This window comes from Ornithodoros turicata, chromosome 5 (assembly GCF_037126465.1).
Source record: "Ornithodoros turicata isolate Travis chromosome 5, ASM3712646v1, whole genome shotgun sequence".
Taxonomy (NCBI): domain Eukaryota; kingdom Metazoa; phylum Arthropoda; class Arachnida; order Ixodida; family Argasidae; genus Ornithodoros; species Ornithodoros turicata.
The window spans coordinates 69,626,609-69,648,113 of record NC_088205.1 but is presented as its reverse complement, the minus strand read 5'-3'; the positions used below and the strand labels follow the sequence as shown (position 1 = coordinate 69,648,113).

The 21,505-nt window shown below is 46.6% G+C and overlaps 1 protein-coding gene across 2 annotated transcripts in view; it reads right to left on the bottom strand.

Moving 5' to 3' along the window:
* The window catches only part of LOC135394665 (leucine-rich repeat-containing protein 24-like), a 255,982-nt gene extending 235,707 nt beyond the window's left edge, over positions 1-20,275 (bottom strand). For both annotated transcript variants that reach the window (XM_064625519.1, XM_064625517.1), the window contains exon 1: positions 19,891-20,275. The gene's annotated coding sequence lies outside the window, so the exon portion shown is untranslated. The remainder of the gene's footprint in view (positions 1-19,890) is intronic.
* Positions 20,276-21,505: the final 1,230 nt, after the last annotated feature.

Sequence of the window (21,505 nt, the reverse complement as noted above, 5' to 3'; positions counted from 1 at the left end):
GCGAGAGAGGGGGGAATGGAGCTCCGGGCCTCATCACGGGCCTGCCCGACCCAATGCCCGACAGCTGCAAAACAGCAGGGGACGTGAGGAGGGGGTACAGGCAGGACTCCGTAGTCTTGCATCCCAGGGGTCTGTAATTTCTCTTACCCGCCCTGCTGGGAGCACAGTGCGCCCTGGGCCACCTTCATAAGAAACATTACCAACATCTAAGGAGAACCCAGAGAAAACTTCCAGACAGCGCAGTCGGGTCACCTCCAAATTTCGATGTGGAAGGCGATGGTCTTAGCCACTAAGTCACGGTGGTAAGGTAAATTCGGCGAATTGGGATTCGGCAGATTGGGAGGACACGGAACCGCCACGTATGGGAAAGACCTCATAACATCATCATTGATAATTTAATTGTTGTTTTGTTAGATTAGAGGAAGGAGCCAGAGAGAGACGTCGATTTTCAGGGTTTTACTGTATCAAGACTATAAGCGAAGAATTATCTTGAGCACGGGAATAGCACGTCGGCCTACGTCTGACTATCCTTTCCTCCCTTTCTTTTTTCAATAAACATATCCCCCCGTCCTTAGCACGAGGCCCTTATTCCGTGCACGATATAATAAGGCACGAGACCCCATCCATCGTCGTCCTTAACAGTTGTTGCTATTGACACGTACGTGTTAGGCCAAACTTATTGGCCTTAATTACTAAAGGCAAAAATGCAGTAATCGATGTTTTTCATGCGTGACGTTTTAGTCGATGCGACAGAAGTCACGAAAGCAGTATCTGCAGCAAAATTCAAATTGAAGACAAACTGATAGATTGATAAAGTTGTGAAAATGGCATTATATTTACGCTTCCTTCGTAAAAAAATAGAAAACACAAAAACTTTGAATACAATGAGATGAGCGCGATTCAATAACCAGCACTACGTTTAGCTCCCTATTGCAGCAGCGGCGACGCCCGAAGTTCTTTCCCAATACGCAGGCTCAAAAGATGTCTGCTCCAGAAAAAAAAAGCCAAAACGAACGCTCACACAAAAACAACTTATCCCGTCCATGCCTGCCATACATATGCAAAATTCTCCCCAAACTTCAGAACGGACCTGTCCGAGCATGCATCGCGGAACTCACATTTCTCAAACTCACAAAACACACACTCATCCAAAGAATCACGCAATCAAACCACAAACAGAGACACAAAGCGGCACGTCGGCTCCAGAAGATAGAGCAGAAATTCCTTTGAACCTTATTTTCTATCCGAATCCAGTTGCACGCGACTCTCTTTTATTCTTCGCCGGAAGCTTTGCAAGGACACAGAAATCTGTTGGAAACCAGGGCGCGGATCAGAACATTAATAATCGAGTGTGGAGGAATACAAAGGACCCGGGGCTGGGCATTTTTCGTCGACCTCAAACCGAGCGATAAGGCGAAGGCAGCTGATTGCGCGGCGCCACGTTGCAGCACTCGCATCGATCCTCCAGCGGTTAAACGTGTTTCAATTGTTTCCCCGGTCGTCGAGGGTTTTCAGCCGTGAATAACGCGTAATCATGCCAAGATAATTAAAGGTGGGTTTGCGAAGGATTTCTTGGAAAGCGGCAGAGACGAAGCCAGATACGGAGTGTAAAGTGTCTTTGGTGGAAAGTGTGGAAGCGTGTTGGTTGGTTTTTACCTTCGCTACCTAGCCCTTGAGGAGGACACACATGCAGATGACAGTATTTAGCGCGCAAATAAGAAATCAAATCAATAATCAAAGACATATCAGATTTATATATACATATATATAAGCAGGAAAAATCAGAAGACGACAAAGAGCTTACAGGAAAACACAAAGGGGAGTTTATTAACACATATAGGGATAGGGGTCGACGTTTCGGCAGTCAGCGCTGCCTTCGACGGGACTGGGGTTTGATGACAAGAACAAGCTTTGTTCTTGTCTTGGTCTTGTCTTTGTTCTTGTCTAAAGCTTGTTCTTGTCACCAAACCCCAGTCCCGTCGAAGGCAGCGCTGACTGCCGAAACGTCGACCCCTATCCCTATATGTGTTAATAAACTCCCCTTTGTGTTTTCCTGTAAGCTCTTTGTCGTCTTCTGATTTTTCCTGCTTATTTCATTCTCGTGGTCAACCGCCCTCCTAAGCTTCTAATCTATATATATATATATATATATATATATATATATATGTTTATAACTCAAACGTCGCCATGCCAGTCCTGGACAGCTGTTTCGGCCTTGTTGGGCCTCATCAACAGGACGCAGGCAGGCAACGTTTGAGTGGATGGCGTCAGAAGGTCACGTAACACGTGATTCCTCCCGTCAGGGTGAGATAACTCACTCACTGAAAGCCCAGTGCAAAGCCAGTGAAGTATAAAATGAAAAAAATAGCCGGAGCTCTTTGGCTGCACGTATAGCATATGTTTATAACTCAAACGTCGCCATGCCAGTCCTGGACAGCTGTTTCGGCCTTGTTGGGCCTCATCAACAGGACGCAGGCAGGCAACGTTTGAGTGGATGGCGTCAGAAGGTCACGTAACACGTGATTCCTCCCGTCAGGGTGAGATAACTCACTCACTGAAAGCCCAGTGCAAAGCCAGTGAAGTATAAAATGAAAAAAATAGCCGGAGCTCTTTGGCTGCACGTATAGCATATGTTTATAACTCAAACGTCGCCATGCCAGTCCTGGACAGCTGTTTCGGCCTTGTTGGGCCTCATCAACAGGACGCAGGCAGGCAACGTTTGAGTGGATGGCGTCAGAAGGTCACGTAACACGTGATTCCTCCCGTCAGGGTGAGATAACTCACTCACTGAAAGCCCAGTGCAAAGCCAGTGAAGTATAAAATGAAAAAAATAGCCGGAGCTCTTTGGCTGCACGTATAGCATATGTTTATAACTCAAACGTCGCCATGCCAGTCCTGGACAGCTGTTTCGGCCTTGTTGGGCCTCATCAACAGGACGCAGGCAGGCAACGTTTGAGTGGATGGCGTCAGAAGGTCACGTAACACGTGATTCCTCCCGTCAGGGTGAGATAACTCACTCACTGAAAGCCCAGTGCAAAGCCAGTGAAGTATAAAATGAAAAAAATAGCCGGAGCTCTTTGGCTGCACGTATAGCATATGTTTATAACTCAAACGTCGCCATGCCAGTCCTGGACAGCTGTTTCGGCCTTGTTGGGCCTCATCAACAGGACGCAGGCAGGCAACGTTTGAGTGGATGGCGTCAGAAGGTCACGTAACACGTGATTCCTCCCGTCAGGGTGAGATAACTCACTCACTGAAAGCCCAGTGCAAAGCCAGTGAAGTATAAAATGAAAAAAATAGCCGGAGCTCTTTGGCTGCACGTATAGCATATGTTTATAACTCAAACGTCGCCATGCCAGTCCTGGACAGCTGTTTCGGCCTTGTTGGGCCTCATCAACAGGACGCAGGCAGGCAACGTTTGAGTGGATGGCGTCAGAAGGTCACGTAACACGTGATTCCTCCCGTCAGGGTGAGATAACTCACTCACTGAAAGCCCAGTGCAAAGCCAGTGAAGTATAAAATGAAAAAAATAGCCGGAGCTCTTTGGCTGCACGTATAGCATATGTTTATAACTCAAACGTCGCCATGCCAGTCCTGGACAGCTGTTTCGGCCTTGTTGGGCCTCATCAACAGGACGCAGGCAGGCAACGTTTGAGTGGATGGCGTCAGAAGGTCACGTAACACGTGATTCCTCCCGTCAGGGTGAGATAACTCACTCACTGAAAGCCCAGTGCAAAGCCAGTGAAGTATAAAATGAAAAAAATAGCCGGAGCTCTTTGGCTGCACGTATAGCATATGTTTATAACTCAAACGTCGCCATGCCAGTCCTGGACAGCTGTTTCGGCCTTGTTGGGCCTCATCAACAGGACGCAGGCAGGCAACGTTTGAGTGGATGGCGTCAGAAGGTCACGTAACACGTGATTCCTCCCGTCAGGGTGAGATAACTCACTCACTGAAAGCCCAGTGCAAAGCCAGTGAAGTATAAAATGAAAAAAATAGCCGGAGCTCTTTGGCTGCACGTATAGCATATGTTTATAACTCAAACGTCGCCATGCCAGTCCTGGACAGCTGTTTCGGCCTTGTTGGGCCTCATCAACAGGACGCAGGCAGGCAACGTTTGAGTGGATGGCGTCAGAAGGTCACGTAACACGTGATTCCTCCCGTCAGGGTGAGATAACTCACTCACTGAAAGCCCAGTGCAAAGCCAGTGAAGTATAAAATGAAAAAAATAGCCGGAGCTCTTTGGCTGCACGTATAGCATATGTTTATAACTCAAACGTCGCCATGCCAGTCCTGGACAGCTGTTTCGGCCTTGTTGGGCCTCATCAACAGGACGCAGGCAGGCAACGTTTGAGTGGATGGCGTCAGAAGGTCACGTAACACGTGATTCCTCCCGTCAGGGTGAGATAACTCACTCACTGAAAGCCCAGTGCAAAGCCAGTGAAGTATAAAATGAAAAAAATAGCCGGAGCTCTATATATATATATATATATATACATAAGATAGTAAAGAAATCAATTCAAATTCTTCAGTGTAGGCCTACACGACACGACACGGCTGACAGGATTTCATCGGGAATCGAAACTCCTGGGCAGCCTTTGATACCTCCTATATGACTGTCTGCACAACGATTAGTGAAGGAGCTGCCTTTTCGCGTATTTTTTCATAATTTTCTGTGTCTCTGCTGCTTTATCTTCCTTTTGTTTGTTTGTGTTTGCTCTTTGGAATAGCAAGCCTACATCATGACTAACCTTTCCCTTCTTTTTTTTTTTCTATCAGCATTAAACATATCCCCCCCCCCCCCCCATACGGAGTGTAACCACCGATATACCAGCAATACTAAAGAAAGCAGCAAACTAGACATCTTTAAAAGCGATAAATCCCCACTGCTACGTCGTCCTTTTTATGTACTGGTGCTTCATCGCTTTTAACTTGGCATCATCATACAGCCCAGATCTTAACACTCTTTAAATGACACATGCATCACCATCACGCTGCTTCTCAAACTCTCCTCCGTGCTATGCAAACATAACGTCACACATCACCCGTGCATTACAGTTTGCGTCCCTCCACCCTCCGTCCTGGCACTTCCGTATTTAACTTCTCCACGACGATCCCTTCTTTTGTTCACACCCTTGGCAAGCAGTAGATATGACACGCCTCTATGGGCACGCTACCTTAGCCCGTCGTGACTCCTTAATTCCCATATCGGCAGATATCATCGTGCTCGCCTCGCAAAGCGTGTACCGACATTTCCTCCCTTCCCACAACGTTTCTCGAACACGTCGAGCTGCTCATTTTACGGGGTGTTGCTTCCACTGTCGGCAACTTGTTGTGGCTGCCATGCAAGAAGATGGTAGGCTGTCTTGCACGGGCGATGTTCCGCCGCATGTTTAAAAACGGAACGTGTCCTCCTGGGAATGAAATTGTGTCGGAAGAGAAGAATGCGAGAGAGTAAAGTAGACAAGAATCCTCATGGACAGAATCCTTAACATGCATGATGTTGAAGTCTCAGGGCACGGGGGGAATATGTTTAACAGAAAGAAAAGAGGAAATGTCAGCCAAGATGATACCGGCTGGCTATTCCAAAAAAAAAAAAAAGAAGAAGAAAGAAGCTCAAAACAAACATAAAAAAGAAAGAAAGATAGAAAGGAAAATAAGAGAAAGAAAAACTGTCAGTGCAGCACAGGCACGACATGGCGGCAGAAAGCCCGGTCAGAGGACAGAGGCCGGACGCAAGGCCCGAATCTTGTAGGAAGCGGAGCAGGGCAGTGGTGACGGTCCACTGGGTATAGGCCGAGGGACGGGGCCAAGGAGGGTAGCCATGGACACGGACATGGGCAGGGCATGGGCCATTCTCCGTGGTAACGTCTAACAAAAATTTAGGAGGAGGAGAGAGCAGGGGGGAACCAGCCCGATTAGGATGACGGGTTCCGCTACCCCCCCCCCCTTTCACGCGCGCGCGCGCGCACACACACACACACGTTAGGTGGCGATGTCTTCCAGATTTCTAGAAGTATAGATATTGCACGCGTGTCCGAGTGCCACAAGAGGTAGGTAACACAGTGGACCGCAGCTTGCCGATAGGCAGCTAGCGTTTTTTTATGCCAAAAGTTCCCTTGACGTATCTGTTCAGTGTCCTCCGTGGGACTTCACGACTCGCTGTGTGCCACTCGCAACTGAGCAGTATCAGCTCTGAGCCCACCGGTCAGTGGCATCGGTTCCCTCACGCTCACCCTCCACACCCATTATACGCCAGCCCAAACGTCGAACGTACTTAGAGCCCGCGCACTTGCACCATTATCAGCACTACAAAAATATATTTTTCTGGGATCACGCTTGGCTCCAAATATTTAAACACAACAACAACAACAACACCAATAATAAATGAAGGAGAAGTGATTATGACACAGAGGGGCCTTGTTATGTTTCACATACAGGTTATGTTTCACAAATGTTATACAGGCCTTATTATGTTTCACATTTCGAACATCCGCTGGAAGCAAGAACAAAGTCTCCTTTCTGCATCCTCGCAACACGAACTGCATTCAATTTTCCTCTCAGACATACACACATGTTTCCTGAAGGCAGGCATCTTACTTCAATTCTATGTATTTCTCGAATTTCCGGCTTTCAGGCGACTACCCTAAGGCATTTTTAGACTCAAGCAATCATATTACCAGTCATTGCATCTTACAGAGAATCCCCCTTCCTCCCACACATGCCAAAATCTTCTTTGTGCCACGCCTCGAAGACGCCCGAAGCAGTGGCAATTTCTACCTCAGCCCGGCCTGCACCGAGCCCACGTGCCGAAGCGTTCATTACCATAATCTGCACGGCGACGTGCGGACGACGGAGTTTATTGGCACTTTGGCAGAAGGTGCTGAAAGGAAGCTCAAGAAAAGATGGCGACGACGGTTCGGGAGGGAAAGAATGAGACGTTCGGGGTGTGCGAAAGGCTAAGATGCGCTAATGGATGTGTTATGTGTCTTGACAACGCCGTATGCTTCGCGTTGCGGACACCGCTGGCGGCAGGAACTGGCGAAATGATCTGTGGGGTGTATGAAGGGATGATAAGTTAAAGATGGATTTGGATTGTGTTTGGGAGTGTGACAGTGAGGGATAATGATGACAATGATAGACGGCGCTGGTGTGAAACAATATTATGGTGAACATCTTTCACGATCGTACCAAGCGGAGGATGAATGGAGTTGTTGGCCTCGTGGTGATATTATCGTTTGCATCCGATTCCGTTTCTGTTGTATGTGTGTGCGGCACATATTATACACTCCAAGCAGTTTTGCATTCTATTTCGCTACCAGTCTGCGGTATATTGTGTGATCCCCCTTTCCCCGTTACGATCGCCAGCGAACGGATAACTGTCTTTTAGATTACAACATAGACATTTCCATGCGAATAAAATTTAAACCATCTAATACTTCCCGAAAAGTTTTAATGACTGGGCTATGTGGACTCATAGACCTCCCAAATTCACGCCGTGCATGTAAGTTATTTTTGCATTGTTGACTCTATGAGATGAGCCGCAGAAGATTGTGCACTCATCTTATTAAAATCTTTCCCTAACCGTTTAGCCCGCTTGTTAATCGTATCTTGCCTATTGCTATTCCTGTGTCAACAACTGAGACAAGTTCTAAAACACTGCACTGAAGCGCAGCATCCCATCGTATACTCTCGAGGAGTTGTACTGCTTGACTCTGTTCACAAAAAAGTTCATCTGCACATGAACATCGTTGTCTTCTAATGTAATGGGGTAGGTTACTGCTCTCCATGCGGTGAATCACCCCATCAGGCCATAGTCATGATCTATTTGTTGTTGTTGTTGTCTTCTAAGCCTTTCAACGGCATGAAGCGAATTCTAGAAGAGGTGAGGGCTGCAACCAAAGACACGGAAGAATAACAAGAAATTTCTCCGCGTCCTATGCGTTTCTCATGCGGATGACAAAAATGTTTATGTGAAACAGCCCTTAAATAAGCGCGATAATGAGAATAATAAGGAATAGAATAGAAGTAGAAAGTCAAAAGGGTGTAGTTCCGTATCGGGACCACTCGTTTTTAAAAATTAGTGAAACGGTTAGGAAAGTAAATATTGCATAGAAGTGGAAGAAGATCATCTACTGAATCTAAAAATGTAAGAATTATAAAATTCTGTGGAATAGAAGTTTTTTATATGTATTTAAACAACCCCATCTGATTCGCTTTTAGCGCAGGAGAAACACGGGAATGCTAAGCCTAACGGATTCGAAACTTGCCGTCTTGCAAAAGGTAGGGCCGTTGAAATGGGCTAAATCACCTCACTTTAGTGAGGTTAGGTTAAGTTAGGTTCTACAGATTGGGGGGGGGTCTGGGGGGCGGCGCCCCCCCCCCCCAGGCACGCACTAGGCGGTGCGGGCGTCGAGACTGTGCCTCGGGTTAGGTCAGTAAGGTCCTCAGCCAAGATGGCGGATCGCCATCAAGAAACCGGCGATAAAATTCAATTTTCTACGGTTTACGCAATATACGAGGGTCATTCCTGTTTAATTTCGTTACTAATTACTTCCTCTTTCACGTAAAAGAGTTTGATTTCTGTTTTTATTAGTTTTTCTTTAAAAAAAGCCAGTGGTCCCGATACGGAACTACAACCGAACAAAATAGAAACGTAGGTCGCTCTGCTGCGACCAGCTGTTCTATAGCGCTTGACGTGTGAAAGCACTGAATGATTTAAAAGATTACTTCAGCGTGCATGTCTTTCAGGTAGTTCGCCAGGGCACACAGCGCAGGTTGTTGGTGCTACTTTGGCCAGCTCCCCACTACCTTCTCAGCACTAAAAGGTCGGCAAGGAATTGTTCCATGTCGTGAAATATGTCTTGGTTTGTAGAATCCACGGTGGTTTAGCCTTATCGAAGCTAGGTTTTTCGTTGTGGGACTTCCTCTTTTACGCCGTCCGGAGGATGACGAAAAATCACGTTTGGTGCTCCGATACCTACGGTGACCACTCACAAAATAAAGATGCCTTAAACGAGAATTCGAATGCCATAAAGCGGCCAGACAAATGTCTAAAATCGATACATCCAACAACATGATGCCTCGTTCAGCCGTCTATAGGCTAGTTCCCACATATAGCGCTTTGCTACATAGTACTAGAAAATTGCACTATATTTTCCTCCTCGCATTGCTACGAACCGCTATAAAACCGCTCTTGTCGAAGTAGAGCCCTGGTCAATTTTTCTAGCGCTATATTGAGCGGTGAGTCTGCGTTAACCAATCGTGAGCTTCTTTCAGCCGTAACGTCGCAGAAGCTGGAGTTTGTTTTCCTTCCGATCACTCGAAGCAGCAAGGCGGGAAGGCGACGACAACGACGACGTGAAAATGACCACGAGTTTCATCTGCCAATGCATGGGTGTTTGGTTACTAAGTCTGGTATCGCGATCACAGCATTGAAAGTGTCATCCCCCTTGATGTTGCTGATACCCGACGCCGACAGTAAGCAATCACGGTAGCACCGGTGCATCACGTCGCAAAGAGATATCCCGTGACCCCAGCAGGATAGCGCTATGTGCTCGGTTGTATGTGAGAACGGCAAACGGAAAAACAGCGCTAGGTTTCGAGCGCAATCTTCTAGCCCTATATAGAGCGAAGCGCTATATGTGGGAACTCGCTTTAACTCATACACGATGCTATGGTTACCCGAGGAGACCCTAGAATATTTGAGTACACATTGTACATATACGCATAACAGATATGTACAAGGTGTAGCATAATTGCATAAGAGGGTCGCAAACAAATACCCCTGGATATGATGACATATCTCGAGATTGAGGGAAGACAACGACAAACAAGAAGCAACAGGACAAGTCCCATATCTGTCGTGCGTTGTTCGAAAAACAAGGATGGAGTATGCATGCACGACCACCTCAAAGTGATTTACAATAGCATTTCGCTCGCAGCCCATTAAGATGCAGCGAGCGTTACCGATAAAATACGCATTTGATTTTGAGGACGGATATGATATCTCATCAGAAGAGCCACGGAGACCACCTGGAAGGCCCCACAAGGGCATTACGCGCTATCGCTCCTCAAGACGCACTCGCCCTAGTAGCCCCTAATGTAACCTGTTGTAAATTTGTCCGCGCTTCATAAAAAAATGTCGACCTCTCTCCCTGCAACGGCAGCGATACGATAAACATTCGCCACCAGAACTAAACCATAGCATAAGGCACGTCCAACGTGGAGCTGAAAGCGTGTATACCAGCTTTTCATCTGATTTGATATTTTGTATCCAGGAAGTAGTAGTATCAAATCAGATGAAAAGCCTCGCCGAAAGACGCGAAATAATACGGTCTTTCCTCCTTCCCAGTCAACACAGAGGCAGACACACATAAAAAAACTCATTCTACTCTTTAAAAAAAGGAACCCAGCTTCTGGGAAAGTTCTTTCGCACGTCAGGAAAGCACTCAAACGTGTCTGGCATCACGTGCCGCATACAAATGCGGCAACATTTTTACGATTTCTCATTGTGATAAAAGAACTTTCACGGGTCCGAACATTTTGTTCCCTTGTTTTTTTTTATCGCCCGTATACCCTTCATTGTTTGTTTTTTTTTTTTGTTCTTTCTATTCTACACATCTCGTCCATACTATATCCTCCACAGTTCTTTTACGTCACTTTCTCCCACGTTCTTCACGTCCTGGCCTTCTGGCTTGCTTCAAACTTTTATTTTTCGCGGAGTAAAGCCACATGGGCATTTAAAGGGCGCTTTGTCTAAACTAGCTGTCGATAGGAACGGGGAACATCCGGCGGACCTACAAATTCCGGCCACGGCTTCGAAACTTGAACGGGTGACAATGGGTATAAATGATTCGGCTGGCCGCGTCGGCTGACGAAGGTCAGCAAAGTGAGGTTTATCGATCACTGTTCTCGAACCAAGCTGCGAGTTTCCGCGAAGCATTCCCAAGTGTTCTGCGAACTACTCGGAGGACGTCAGCGCGCTTCGTCCGGGTAATTTATGATGCGATAATTATTCTCGTGACGTTTCTGGGCCATAATTTAGGAACTGCCACCAATGCCTTTCCACGTACAGCATTGTTATTTATTTTGCAAAGACATTTCCAGGTGTGTTTGCGGAGGCGTTTTGAGCAGCTTACACAATGATGATGATGATGATAGTAAAATATGGAGATGTGAGCCCGTTCACCGCGGGACAAGCTACTCCAAATCATCCACTCACTCACTTACTCACTCACTCACTCTCTCTCTATCGATAGGGCTCCGCGCTTTCGAGTTTTATTTTAGGGGGGATTCGGCGTATGTATTTCGGTTTTTGTTTATTTGTCTTCATGAAATCGGTGTTCTTCGGTGATTTTTCTGGCGTGCGCATGCTTTACCCTGCACTTATCGGCGAATATAAATCGCAACGTAATTTAAAAACTGTGCGTCTCACCGAAGCCTTGACACCGATACCAATACTCGTCAGACGAGTTTCTAAAAATTTAACGTACGCAGCGGTTAATCCCTCTAATCTTTCCTGTGACATTCATATGTATTCGGTGTTTTCCGTTAAAATGGAATGCTGAAAAAAATTACCGGCGTATGTTTTTCGGTTAAAACCGAAAACCCCCACTACCGAGTATGGAAAGACGCATTTTATAGAAAAAAAAAAAAACATGGACAGTGTCGACAAAGGACTTCATAAATTCGAATTCATAGGACACGTGTAGATAGCCAAAGCCACCAGACATCCCGAGACACGGTATCCTACCTTATCCTTAGCATATAATGTCCTTATCCGAGAATCATGCAGTTGGGTAAAGAGATATTGCCTCACGTTTGCACTGACAGGCTGGAATATGTAAGCGGTGAAAACAGAGGACGAACGTCATGAGCGACAGCTGTGTCGAGCTCTGAAAACAGGATGTTTGCATTTTGTCTTCCGACACCGAAAGAAGACTAAAGCATATTTCGCATTCCAACTCCCGTTGTTGTTGAACGGAAGGCAGCCAGTTTCGATTTCAAAGCGAAGCCTGGCATCCACCGATAGGCTTGGTGTAAAGTTTCTTACCATACATGTTTTGAAACACGAGGAACACAGATTAATATATCGTGGCTACGGCATTCTTGACTGCGCAGTTTGTAAGATGCAGAGAACGGAAGCACAAAAAGGTCAAAACTCATAAGCTGAAAGCGCTCAAAGTTCTACCTTCTCGCCCCCATGTACGGGTTAGCCTCCGGCGGAAAGGAAAAAAAAAAAAAAAACACCGTCCTTGTGCGAACGAAGTGCAGATTGAGATAATGTTTTTTTTTTTAATTCCGTGTTAGCGCCGCGAAGCAACTGTGGCTATGTGCGGCGTACAGACGTGGACAGATGGAGAGAGGACAGCAGGAAGGAGTTGGGGACAGTGGGGTTAGTATGCGTCCTGGGCCGACTTCAGGGGGAACTGCCGACATTCGTCTGGAAAGTCTTCGGAAAACCCAGGGAAAACCTCAGACAGCACAGCCGCGGTGACAGGATTCGAACCCGTGCCACCGGTTCGTGTCACCTCCGAGTCTCGGCGTGGAAAGCGATCATGCTAACCACTATACCACGGGAGCTGATTTGAGATCATGTGCTAAAGGGTATGCGGAGAGGGTCGACGAGCTGAACATCCTACGGGACTGTCTCGTCACCCTCGTGCTTTGCTCTGTTAAGGGACTGTTAGGGAGGTACTGGTTGACAGCCGACGGAGATGAAACACACTTTTTCGTCATCTGCTTCCTATCAAGCTATATTAGATGTTCGTGCCGGCGCCTTACGTGCCTATGTTTTTCCGACGGCGGATGACTTGCCCTACTTTCCTTATTATTGCAGCTTCCTATTCGCCGAACTGCCTCGGCATCCGCGACTCTGGGATGCCTCGGAGTGGCTTTCGCCAGGAAGGCCGTGGCAACAGCCTGCAGATTTCGTGAAGTACCCACGTATTTGGTGGGAACAGCATAAGGAAGCAAGACAGCCTCGGAACAGCTCCTCTGAATGACGAGCAGTACATAAACCCGCTAAGCATGTTTGCCTGTGAAGCCGAAGGCGGAGTGTAATTCGTAAAGGTCTCGCCTGTTTTTCTTTTCTTTTTTTTCTTCTTTTTTTAAGCAGTCAATTTTGTCCAACGCTTCACTAAAAGCAGCTCTTGTTCATTTATAGCTTTATTGAAGAGCACCTGTTTCCAAACCGCGCAGTCGTAGTCTTGTTTGTTTCTGTTTTCCTGATTTACTATGTGCGCGGACAATATTTTGACAACAAGCGTAACTTTATTGCCGTTATCCATTGTGCTAACCAGCAGCGTAGACTCCGCCTGGTAGCCGATTTGTGAACACTTTACCCGCCGCGTGTCCAAGGTTTAGTTTGTTTTGTCGATCTATACTGTCACAATCATCACGTATGTTAACACAACTATACCGTGCATAAGCAGCGCCAGGTATCGATGATACGAAAATGTATGGAATGTACACAGATACAACGGTGGGCCAACATCTCTATATTTTTCTTTTTTATACCAACCAACCAACAACGGGGGGTCGGGCATCATAGTTCATCACAAAAGTCTGTTGTCGTTAGGAAGCCCACGAGTGAACGAAGAGCATAGCGCTAGGATTGCTGCAAGTTTAAACGACTTTCGACGAAGTGAACTGGTACGCGGACAGGATTTTGCAATATTTTCTTCCCCGTATTTTGCGGGCAGCGTACACATCGTGCCTTGCTCCACGTCAAAGCATCGGAGGCGTCCGTCTGAGAAGACTATTTATCGCATCAACCACCGAAGCGATCGGTTCAGTCTCAGTTTTCTCCTAAGTTACCCACAGCTTCAGCCGAAAGGAACCTTCCTCTGTTTCTCAACCCATCTGTCCACTTCGCAGACAAGCTGCCATTCCGCAACGTTCACGCGGACAACGAAACCGAACCATTAAGAACGGATTGAGACCGGACTTTGACTTGTTATGAGACAAGCAATGCAGTTCTCGGAACAAACGCATGCAGAGTGCGTTGCTGGTGACTCACTGACCGGATTCATGAGAAAGGTGTGACCAATAGATTTGGAACGCCCACATATAGATGCATTTGCCAGCTTGCTGTCTCCTCGTCTGTAGTTGTTTTCACTCCTTCACTCTCGACTAACGGGGCGAAGGGTAAGAGATAGGGATGATGTATCGTCGACATTCTGGCAGCTACGTTTAACTGCCGATCACGAAATCCTCGTCCGAAGAAAAATATGGGGGTGTGAGTCCCACCGCTGGACACTCCGACATTTGAAGTCCTGGGAGAAGTAAACATGGGCAGCAAATACTGAGACCTCGACAGAAACCCAGAGAAAAAGCAAACCGAGAAGCAAGAAAAAATCAACACGAGAACTCAGGAGCTGAAGAAAAAAAAAAGGAAAGGAAAAGGGAAACTTCCTCGAAAGTTGGTTTGGTTTGGTTTGAAAGCGAAGCAAAATATGGAGATGTTGGCTCGACTCCATCGTCTGAAGTGATGACCACTCTTTTGATCCGCAAGTATGCCGCTGAATACTGTCGGTTCCTAGTTGTGTGTGGGCCTCAAAACGGGGTGGGCAGCAGGCGGGGAGGATATATACGAGGATATATTCAGGATATATATACGAGGGCATATACGCTCGTATATACCTATATAAAATATTATACAAAGCGATTGGTTGCAGAATATAGGACCTGCTATTCTGCATTCACGTTTGTTTGTTTATAAGGAAAAAAAGAAAGAGGATAAATTGAACTCGTCTCCCGACTTGTTCTGCTACTCCTAACATAAATTATCATCCCACCCCCACCCCGCCCCCAAAAATTCTCCTTATGTGCTCTACTTGCAAGTTCGCTATTCACTTTTCATATGTTGGCTATTCAGAAGTCCACTATTCACAATTATCCCAAGATCAAGCACCGAGAATCCTAAAAGGTTGTGTCCATCCCACAGTTCTGAACACGTTTCAAAAGTGCCGCCAAGGCAGGGTCCCTCGTTTTGTTAACTAATAGGAGCAAAACGGTTAAAGATGACAGGCCAGTCATGTGTCCTATAGGGAAATGTGTCCAAGAGGTTCAATGTTCAGACGCTACAGCGATATTGGGGGGGGGGGGATGACAATAGTAATACAAACAGAAAGAAAAGAAAGATGTGGGCAGTATTGTGTGTGTGGACACGAAAAAGGTACGCGTCACAGAAGGGTCTTGACAGATTAACAAATTGCGCGGCTGCTTACACTCAACTGGGAAGGCAGCCATGACGAGAACACGTGCATTCATTCAATTACTTCCACAAAGTACTATGATCGAACGGTTCGTCGAGACGAGACATACGTGTCCTGCCGCTAGTTACAGCCTCACTCATGGACACTCGTTGAGACCGATTGGTAGTACGACATGACTGCGTAAGTACCTTATTCTTCTTGCCTCGTCATGAAATACACAAAAAGGTACAAATGAATATAATTACCTGTCGCCAATGTAGTCACGTCCCAAGGGGGTCCCATTCGGCTAACGCTTTCGCGACAAACGAAGACAATTCAGAAAATGTAGCGTGAACTGATTTCATTAAAGCGGGCGATGTTATGCTGCGCACGTTGCCAGACTTATCGATTGTTCTGACCACAGGGGGGGGGGGGGGGGGGGTATGTTATGTGCGGATAGAAAAAGAAAAAGAAGGGAGAGGTTAGATGTAAGCTTGCTGTTTCCGAAAGCAAACACAAACAAACAAAACTGAAGATGAAGCAGCACAGACACAGAAAATTACGAAGGAATACAGGAAAAGACGGCTCCAACACTAATCGTTGTGCGGACAGTCATATGCGGGGCACCACAGGGTTATTTATCATTTTTACGTTAGTTATCACCGAAGCTGGGTAAATGAGCTCATCTCTCCGTACACGCTTTCCACAGCCGAGACTGGGAGGTGACCACGGGTTCGAATCCTGTCACCGGCTGTGCTGTCTGAGGTTTTCCCTGGGTTTTCTGAAGACTCTCCAGACGAATATCGGCACAGTTCCCCATGAAGTCGGCCCAGGAGGCATACTAACCCCCCTGTCCCCCACTCCTTCCGGCTGTCCTCTCTCCATCTGTGCACGTCTGTACGCCGCTCATAGCCACAGTTGCTTCGCGGCGCTAACACGGATTTAAAAAAAAATCTCTGTACAGTTTCTCCTGCGTCGTAAGTTGCGCGTCCCGTTTTCATTTTTCCCAATGCTGCCACAACTCAGTCTGGTTAACACAGAAAACACAACAACAATACTCATAGACGTGCGGTAATCCGATGTTGTCTTCATTCAAACACTCGCACACTATACTCTGTTTTGTGCTGTACTTTAAAACTATAAAACATACAGTCACTGCCAACTGCGGCATCCGCTCAAAGCCACGACCGATCTGGCGCCTAGCAACGGTTCACATCTGACGGGATTCTGCAAATTACGCACGCTTAAGGTGCTTGCCGTTGTTCGCCCTCACTCCTGTGAGCAGCGCCCCAACTGTATAGCCAGGATGAGATAAGATGATATGATATGAGATATTGAAATGATGGCGGTCGGCTTGATGAGAAGTTCAGTGAACAAGTAAACTCTGGGTCATAGTCCTCGAGCAAGTCTTGTTTCCTGGAGGAAGCAGTCTCTAGGCTAGAAGTTTCCGACTATCCCTCAGTGAAGGTGTATTGTCTTCGACAGAGTATTGTCTTCGAGTGAAAGAGTAGTGTTATACTATTGTCTATAATTTCTTCCAGATTACCAAGCTTATTCACAAACTGTAGACTAAAAAAACTATACAAATGACGGTAGTGGTCATGCTCGGGGCGGATATGTTATCCTTGATGGTTGAAGTCGCTTTGCCTCGTTTTATATAGCTGCAACGACCGACGCCGATTGTCTTGGCGATGTAATGTCGCTGTTTGCGGGAGCGGCTTCGTGTTTCCTTTTCTGTCTATAAAGTTTAGAACGTTCCGCAGCAGTGAGTCGCACCTTTTTACTGCCCTTTCCAGTCTGTTTCCAGTGTGACACGTTTTCTTTTATTTTCATCGTATTTTCGTCCCCTATATGCCGATACTGTCAGAAAATTCACGCTGTCGGCGCAATATTTCCTGCTTAACTTTCAAATGCGAAATTCTCTTTACGTTATACACACGTACGGTTATAACTCGTTAGGATGAATCCTTCGCCACATCATTTGTCTTGCAAAGGACACACGGTACGGGTACAACGCGCGGTGATTGTGCGCCGACGGACGAGATTGGTGCCCTCAATTGCGCAACGTACCCCCCCCCCCCCCCTCCCCTGCATTATTGCCGAAGACACGTGCCCTATCACACGAAGCTTCCATCTGTTATCTATACAACGCCGCCTCACTCATTGCGACATTTTAAATAGTTTCGAAATTATGACCGTTTCCAATTACGTCCAATTTCGTAACGCGGCCAAGACACCCGGTACGCACCGCAAAGAAAGGCGTTCAGTCGTCCTACATCAACACTCCTCCGCTACCGCGTCGTGTACTTTCTCGTGAATATCGATATTGAGCGGCGGCTACATCAAGACAGGTTCCTTCGTTTCCTTCATCCATCATCCCTCAGATCTCAGGTCCTTTTACATTTAACTGAACCGTACTCAAAATTTCGAGCGACGATTTCTTTCATTGACCTGCAAATGTTCCTGAAAGTGGTTTCGAACAACTCTGACCATGGTGGCATCAGTTAACGTAAGTCCTTCATAACGAGAAGAAAAGGACGAGGGGGAGAAAAGGGGATGAAACGAAAATTCACCGCGCGTGAGCCTTACTTATACTTCAATAATCGGTATTGAGAGAAAGCATGCAAGAGGTAACCGCGTGCGGGCTACATTAAAAGGCTACCGCGTGCGGGCTTTGTTTAAAGAATCGCATTTGATGAATAGGAACCGACGGTGGGGTTGAAACCCACTGCCCCCGACTACATAGTTTTCATAAGCTGCTAACAACAACAACTTTATTTGGTGAGCGAATTAGAATGGCGCAAGCGAGCTGGTGTACTGTAGAAAGAGGTACACAATACGAAGAGGTCTTCCGTTGTCCTCTTCGTATTGTGTGTTCCTCAAACTCAAGGAAATGTTACCTCTTTCAGCTTTATTTCAATGGTGATGAGTGCGAAGCTTTATCACCAGGGGGCGATACCCGATAAGCTGCTATTCTTTAAGTGAATTATTCAGTTTCGTCGCTGTGCTTGCGATGAACAACCCCCGTAATGAGTCACTGGCGTATCCCAGTTTTCAACACCGGTTCGCGGTTACCGATTGTAGCCGGCACATACGGCCGACATACGGGGACAGGAAGCAAAATGGGAAAACGTATGTTAAGATATTCTGATATTTCGAACTCAGTTGATTTGTAACTGAAACGTCGCCATACCACCGCTGAACAGTTGTTTCGACCCTATTGGGACATCTCAGCAGTGCACAGGTAGGTGGCGCTTGAGTGGGCGGCGTGAAAAGGTAATTTAGAAGACCACCGATCAGCCGAAGTGAAAGTGGTTTGGGTGGGGGTGGATGAGAGACGTTTCTCACGTAGCCTGCTGTACACTCCCTACTGATTCAAAGCGATGCGCGATTCATGAAGTGAGTGCGGGCGGGGCTGGGAGGAAGGGGGCGACACTTGTGGTGTGACGAAGGTCCCGTGCCCCCGGCCCGCGATCAAATATCGCCAAGAGCCCATTATTCAGGCTAAACTATCCTGCAACCACCAAAACAGACAAAAAATACCTGCAGGCTTTAGTGCGGTTTTTATTTTTCATTTTTTTCAAAAAAATCTTTGGGAAACCGAGTTGGTGGATTTGCTGTCACCATGGATATGATTTGTGGCCTCCTCGTGCCTAGCGCCTTTTTTGTTTAATTATCATATTATTTAGTCTTGCAATTGGCTGGTGGCTGCGCGTGTGCTTGGCCCTCCTCCGTGACCGCTTCACTAAACCATTTTATTTTTTTCACGGTTTAGATTGGTTGAAGAAAAAAATCGAACGGAAAGTGTGGCGCTCACGAAGAAGGTCGGCTATACTTGAGTTCCCGTAATTGGAAGACGAAAAAAAAAAAAAAAAAAGAAGAACGAAAGAGAAAGCGGTAGGCAAGGGAAAACCCAAAAGACACGTTCATGGTCTCATGTTTTTTTTTATGCTGCCATCGAATATATATATATATCTAAAAAGAACAAGCAGGAGGCGACAAAAAAACCCAACGTACGTTCAAAACAGTCACAATGCTACATGCAATAACCGTGTAACACACGCACGGTAATGTCCATTGTTACACTACAAGAGGCAAAAATGTGCATTGTTGTTGACGTATCTGTTCCTTTCATTGTATTGTTTGCTCGTTTTATGGGGACGTCACTTACTCACATGACTCACGTCGATACGAAATACTCCGATTTCCCATTCTGAAACCCAGTTATCCAGTCATACAGATAGATAAGAAAAAAAAAAAAAGCACAATCAAAGCATGGGACGTTACGCCCAATTTCCCCACTAAGTTTCTTGCGTGAATATAGGACTTGCACCTATATCTTCTTTAGTTTAAGGCCGCATTTACGTGCGTGTTTTGTGCGCACATAGATTTCATGAGCATATGTGCCGGACAGCAGTCGATAACACCACTTTACAGAATCGGGTTCTTTCAGGATAATCACAACAGAAGAATCGCTAAAATTGTGCCGCCATATCGCTTTGCTTCGCGACTCTATATATATACGGTGAGCGATGCGAAGTTTTGAGATGGCAGTCGTAGTTTCCGCCGTTTCGCAGGTTTTGCGCAAAAGACAAGCACAATGACGACCAGCTTCCGTCACGTTCTGGAGACAACGCACAAAATAAAAAGAAGAAGAAGAAAAAAAACTTGAGTCTTCTTCGAAACTCACCTCAGCGAGTTCGATGCTCGGCAAAGAAATCACCACAACCAATCCACAAGCTGAGTCGCCATCACATCTCCAATCCCACCACGCCTCCGAGACGTCACAATCATTCCCACACACACGTACCTTCGCGGTGTTTGACACGGTCACACTTCAGAAGTAGAAGGACGTCAGAAACATCCTCGAAAAAACAACAACACACGTGCACCAGTTATATTCCCAACGGGTGTACACACAGGGCGCAAAGCGGACGACTCACTAATAATGGGCCAGCTGCCTCGAAGCTGGAAGTTTCCCGGGCGAGAAACAAAATGCACAATTGAACAGGTTGCCGGCGACCGAACACAGGTGCCGCAGAGGGGAGCAGCAAACGGCGACTGAGCGCCGGCGAAGGCACCCGCTGCGCAGCGCGGGAAGGTTCCATTCCGTGACGCGAGGGAAGAACTCTACGCGGACGATGGCGCTTCGGACGAAACCGGCCGGCCGGTGTTTTGTTGAATCTCTGCCTCTGTACTCAACCGAATCGTACTTGTAGCAATGACGATGCGTGTCTGAGTGCAATTTTAAACAACAAATGCAGAGTGACACGCGTCGCAAGTTCGCCCTGTTTGGAGCACGTCTCCGTCGTTCTCCCAATCTTTCAGGGGGAATAGAGAGAGAGATTAGAACATGTCGAAAGTCAGCCGGTAGGGCTCGCATCGTAATAGAAATTGATTTTAATTAACGCGAGTGGGAAAAGTGGGTTTCAAACAGGTCGGATTCTTGACCGTATGTCTGTCCCAAAACGATCCGGAGAATGGGCTGAAAGAAGAGACTTTGGGAAGGGACTCTCTGTCTCTCTCATTTTTTTTATGGGTTCAGAGTGGTCAGCCATAGGATTTAGGCTTGCTCCTCCGAACCATCAATTGAAACGTCAACACACCCGTCCGCATTCCATTTTGTAAATAGTCGTTGTTTGTCCCTCTGTTTACTAAATTCTCTTTTCACGTTAGCGCCATGAATCAACTGTGGTCATGAGCAGCGTGCTGACGTGGACAGGTGGAGAAAGGGCAGTAAAGGAAGGAGACATGTAAAACGACTTGGGGAGAGGACAGAGGTAAAAGAGCTCTGAAAGTGAGAGGTCTAGGTTGGCGTGCATGGGGGAACTTCGTTCATGATGCTAATCTTAAGGTTTTCGTGGTGTCCTAAATTACTCGTGACTTTTGTTGCATACGGGGGGGGGGGGGGGGGGGGGGTATATTTATTAGGACAAAGAAAAAAGAGAGGAAGGGACAGCCAAACCGTATGTCGGCTTGCTATTCCGCTAACAATAATTAAAAAGAAAAGAAAAGGATTAGGAAATAAAGGATAAACTAACGAAAGGTGAAAGAAGGAATAGATAACAGAGAGAGGGCGCAGACAAGCTGGTTCATGATGACAATAGATAGAATAGATTAATAGATAGATTAAAGACAAATAACTTATGTTTATGGATGTTTATTATATTTCAAAAAAGATTAGCTCGCGCTACGACGGCTTGCTAGCAAAGAAAGGGACGCCTGATGGGGCCAATTGAATGTGTTTTCCGTATGATAGGAACTACCGCAATCAGTAAAGTGTAGTAACGTAGTTCGGGAGGGGT